The sequence below is a fragment of the Parambassis ranga genome, chromosome 17 (assembly GCF_900634625.1).
Source record: "Parambassis ranga chromosome 17, fParRan2.1, whole genome shotgun sequence".
Lineage (NCBI taxonomy): Eukaryota > Metazoa > Chordata > Actinopteri > Ambassidae > Parambassis > Parambassis ranga.
The window spans coordinates 20,166,777-20,172,776 of NC_041037.1; positions in this window are offsets into that span (position 1 = coordinate 20,166,777).

Genomic DNA, 6,000 nt, shown 5'->3' on the forward strand with positions numbered 1-6,000 from the left:
CCCCACTGAATTGCAACCACTCCTCACCCCTCACCCCACAGAAGATCGTCTGTCTTCTCATGGGGCAGCCAGATGTATCCTTACCCCAGGTGGTCTACCCAGGAAATGAGCTCATTTGTCGCTGCTGCTGGAAGCACTCCCAAGTTCTGGCTGACCACTTCTGGGCCTGTTTCATCAGGCTGTATCTGCCAAGTCTGCAAGGTCACCAGAAATGGCAGGCCAACCCAGCTGACCTCGTTCAGGATTGTGTGGTGATGATCACTGATCCACTAGAGCCCTATGGCTCATAGGGACAGTAATCAAGACTCATCATAGCCCTGATGGACATGTCAGATCTGCTGACGTGAAGGTGAAGGGAAGAGTTTACACCCGACCAGTCGCCAAGCTGGTTGTCCTTTCTGCACTTCCGTCTGGAGAAGATAGGGACGACGCCATTCCTATAACCTCAATCCAACCATAGAACTGTGTTGCCTTTATTGATGAGCAAATGTATTACATACATTTGGGGGAGGCTGTAGAAAAGGACTCAAGCAGTGAGTGTACTGGTGTATTGTGTGATGACATGTTGTTGTTGTAGTGCCGATCAGCCTATCTGAGATGGTTCCCTCTGTTGGTGACATAAGGTAACTGACCTAACCTTTTTCAGTTGCATGTACCTGCAGAGTGGAGGTGTCGGCAGAGTAAAATGCAGCTAGCAGCCAGCAGTGCACGGCAAGTGGTCTATGCGTAGGTGAAATGTAAGTATGTATATATGTATATATGTTGTTAATCTGCTGTATTTACGTTTCTACTACCTTACATTGTTCTGTTAGTTTTGGTGTTTAACTATAGCAATTGCTATGTGAGCACAAGTTAAGCTAGGTGAAGCAGTTAGCTCACTCCCTTTGCTCGAGTGTTCGCAATGCCATGCTATATTTATTGTTGACATTCAAGGTTATTAGTGGAGGATTTCCATGTAACTGTTACCATATGATGTGGTATGTGTGTTAGTGTGCCGTGAAGATGTAGTTCAAGTACTCCTTTGTGTAGTTTGTTGAGCAGTAAGAGATTTAATTCCATTTATCTTTGTTTTGGTTTTACTGTAGAAAACCACATGACCACACAACATTATTGACTGTCAACGACAAAATAAATCATCTGAGTTATCCAGCAACTGCCTACAGAAACTGATACCTCAGGAAGTTCAGCCTAAAGTTAGTGTTCTGGCCGACACACCCGGTGTAAATGTAGTGATACACTGAACTAACATCACGAGTAACAGACACCTTGTATCCCCCCTACACTGTGCTGTATCCCAATAGTAAAATAAACCATTCATTAAGGAATATGATGTGCATTTTTTAGTCAGTGTATAAACAATATTCAGCTTTTATTCTTAAAAACCCTATTCAAATTGAGGCTTTCAGGAAACTTGCTACTCATCAATTAATTGTTAATCGATCATTTAGGACATTTTACTAATGATTAATTAATTAATCAATAATTTGCATCCCTAGGTACTGTTGCTTTTAATTTCTGTATTGTATGCTTGCATCCTTGTGGATCCTATTTATTATCAATTCTCCTTGTTGTAAATTCTGTCTTTAAGCGGTTTGTGGGTACGTGTCTCTCTGTGGTGATATTGTGAATTTGTTGTGATTGCTTGTGTTTCCAATGCCAGCCTCTGGTTTAACATGGCAAAACAAATCTACCTATGGGTCCTTATAAAGTCAAATGAACTGAACTGGAGATACTTTACACTAATAGCAGCTGAATGAAAAAATATATAAAGACAGGTGAGAAAACAGACACCATGAAAGAAATTAAGCAGAACAGATGCAAAGGGCGGATGGAAACAAACTCTACAAGATTATGAAGAAGGGATAAGAAACAGATGAAAGATTGACAGCTATATCCCCCCACTCGTCTTTTACCACCACCTCCTGCTGCAATTTTTCAAAGAGTCATATGTGCCAGGCAGGCTAGGTTGATGCTGTGTGTGGGTGGGAGGAGAAATGAAAATAGGGCTGAGATCAAGTTATTTTGGGCTAAATGGAAGCTGGCAAACAAAAAGCCTTTGAGTCACCCTCTGAGGGTGGATACCAGAACTGAAGGCAGACAGGATACTCATTTGATCTAGCCTGATGGGCATGTACTTCCATACCAGAGTTGTTGATCTGCCTAAACTGCAAAGAGTATTCATCAGTGAGAAAAGCTGTGCATACATGCAGGTGATGTAGTTCTGTAGCCACTGTCTTATCTAGAAACACTGATGTAATAAAATTAGCTTACAATTAATATGTCTGAGTCACCATACACAGATAACTGATCAAGGTCAATGGCAGATACAACATCACATCACAATGTACTGGGAATGCACTGGCAGCACTTATAAAAACTGTAGAGATAAGTCGTGGAATACAGAAAGAGGACCCCTATTATCTAAAACCAAAACTTGGATTGAAAAACCAAACTACATATACATATAAAGAGTAGATATTTCCAAGAATGCAAGCAGCTGCATAGTCAATGTGGTCAGGTTAATAATTCTGGTCACTGACTGTCACATGGACCAGAGCAAACAGTCAGGTGGCTAATCAAATACTTAATTGTTATGTCTCTATGAGCCAAAGAGTGTCATTAGACAGCAATAGTAGCACCTTGTTAGCACCTTAAAAAGTGAAGCACACTTTTATCGCAATATATCACACATATCACATATCTGTCCTGTTGAATTTCCGTTATTTAAATATGCAGGGTCTAAACGTATTATATGTAAGCTATAGGTATAATAAACATGAATCCATTATCAAGGTTGCAATTCAATTCAAATTCTAAGCTGAGTTTATTCAATATACAGAGGTGGTTATGAAAGATTTTCACAAAAATAACTACAAAAATGGAGCTCTTTTTAAAAATCTTGTTTACTTTTTTGACCACAAAGCAGTTCCACAATTACACTAATTTGAACAGCAGTGGGCTTAACACAATCCAAGCAGCAGGCTGAAGCCTGACAGTTGAAGAGAACTACTCTCAATAGGTAAATAAAACCAAGGAGACAGTGCAGCCACAAACACCTAATATCACTATACCTAAATTCTTCAGGAAAGCATGTTCAAAGAGAAAATATTTATTAATAAGCTGACCAGTAAAACTGCAGTATATTCAAAATAGTGCCAGGTTCTTGCACAGCATTTTGAAAACCACCTTCTGAAACGTAAACATTAGTACCTGTATACTCCAAGACTGGGGTCCCAGTAACCTTTGAAATTATGCCAAAAAAATGATGTTTCTTTAGTGATATTATCAAAAACTGCTTTATTTCCTGGAAGATGTTTCTGCATCAAAAACTCTTTTGCAGCTCTTTTGCAGCTCTTTTGAGCAGTAATCATGTTACCAGCAGTTGAGAAAACCCTTTGGTTCCAGGGATACGAAGGTAGTGCTTTGCCAGGCAAGCCAGAAGGTCGGTGGATTTCGAAAGAGAACAGCTGTTATTTTCTTATATCTGTTGATTTCTTCCTGTTCCCGGTCAGCTTGAGTGTTCTGTGGTGCTGCAGCTTTTTGGTGTGTAGGCTGGCCCAAGGTGAGTCATCAGTGCAGAAGATTCCTTTCACCTCTTTGAGGAAGGGGCAGCATTATCCACTTCAACTGGATCAAGGGGGGCTTTTTTCTGCTGCACAAACATAGTTTCCTCAAGGCCATCAACAGGTTAAATAGTTAACTCCACTTGCTCCCTAACAGCAGCTCCCTTCAGTCATTAGCCTGAGGAGGCCTCAGACAAGAAAGTCAGGGCTTTGAAGATGCAACTTAATGCTACATACAGCTTGTCCTTCACAGTCATTTGTCTTAAAAAGAAAACTATAAATCACTTTTATGCCATAGCATTGTGTAAAATGTCACAATACCTTGAAATTAAAGTTATTGTGTACAGCAGTCTTGGGGTCCTTAATCACTATAGAGTTGTTTCATGTCATCCAGCAGCTGTGCATGCAGAGGCACAGTGATGGACAAAGTTAGAGGCATCTCTTCAGACATTACTAGAATTGCTTTCATTACTGTGCAGTTCAGGTAACAGCAGAGCTTCAGAGATCAGAAAGCATTCTAGCACTTCAAGCCACCTGTCCCACCAGGTCACTACATCAATCACTAGCAGCAGCATCTTTTGCTTCCCTTTGAGCCACTAGCTTGCTATACTACTCTGAGGAAAACATGAAGTTATTCATCTCACTTGACTAAGCAAGCACACAACAGCTGAAGCTAGAGAGCTGCTTGTGAAGTTAACCTCAGTGTGTGAGCAAAACAGCCAATGTGCAAAAGCCCCAGACGGCGTCCACTGCAGTGTCCAATACAATGGCCAAGTCTTGTTTGTCTCTCAAACAATGTGAGTACCTCAGTCAAGAGTTCAGCTAGATTATTCACTGTTGAGGGTTTCAATGGCCTTGTTCTGCAGAATATCAGAAGCTAGTTTTCATTTACTGTGAGTATAGTAACAAGTGACAGTCAGGTATGAATCTGTTCGCTTGAAAGTCCAGGTGCTGTGAATACATGTTATAACAATGCATTCACTCATATGTTTGCGAGTAGGCAATACAGGGTGGTTCCAGTAATAATAGGAAATAATAAAAGGAATAATACTTTTTAAAACATCCTTGATCAGTTTTTTTTTCCTGTCATTTTCTAAAGTGAAGATTAATCACTAACACATTAAAACTGTGAAGGAACCCATTTGTAATTATGTAATAAAAAAGAGTTGGACAAACCAGAATATATTTTGAATTTAGAATATTCAAAGTAGCCACCTTGTGCTCATATTATTATTTTTATTAATAAATGTATTCAAACATTTCAAAGATAAAGCGACTGAATTTATACCACTTACCATTTACACCAAGTCAGACACAGGGAAGACTTCCCCATCACTAGAGACCTAGTGTAAAATGTTAAAAATACCCCTCTGTTAAATGGTGATGGTTTTATTATATCAACAGCTGAGATCCCTGGTAGAGGGACTGCCCACACAGAGCTCAGTATTTTCAATTAGCTTTGCTTTCTCAGTCTGGTTACTGCATGCTTCCTACATAATACTGCTGTGTTTTCTGTCCGAACATGCTTGTGTCCCACACCACTGTGATACACAATGTGTTAATTTTACAGGCATTTAAATAATAAAACACCTGTAATAATAATAAGTGTAATAAGTGGAAACATGACTGCATGTGTGTGACATTTACTCTCTCTCCTTCTTGCCTTACACATTACAAAAAGAGAAAGGATGTGTTACTATAGTAACCACAGTAGTATGAGCAACAGAAAGCAGTAAAAACTTCGGATCAAAAAATGGTCACTCTGCCGTCCGCATTCCACATCATTTAGTGTCACGCTTCCAGTTACAGTCACATGGACACACACACAAACACACACACTGCGTTTGGATGCTAAAAATATACAGTACATTCAACCAGCATCATATAATGCTGTGTCTGTAAGCAGCATAGACAGGAGGCCTTCTGTGTTGCAGCCTGACACTGTGTTGCAGCATGATGTTTTTGATGATGATTATGAACCAACGATACTGATGTAGTTTTTATTTTATATGATAAACACAGCTGTTATATACAGGGGGACGCACATTCTCTGCAGCTGTTAACCTGTGTAACAGAGGTGGTTGGAGATAAACAAGAGTTTTCCATTGTCCAGTACTTAAGTAAGAGAGAAAGAGAGATGCTTTGATTAGTATTTTAACACGGTTTATGTTCTCTCAGGACTGTACAACAAACCTCACATCAATAAATGATGGACTGATGTATGGCAGAATGCTTTTCTCTGCAGTGACTAATCACTAGTGCACTGACTCTTGCTCTTGTTTTCTCTGTCCTCTACGTTTACCTCCTCTGGTAAAGCACATGGCCGCCCACCGTCTGCTTCTGTCTGAGGTTTCTTCCTGTTAACAGGTAGAGAAAGCTCTCTGCTGTCACTATGGTCTACTTCAGGAGGAATTGTTGAATTTCACTCTACTAAACA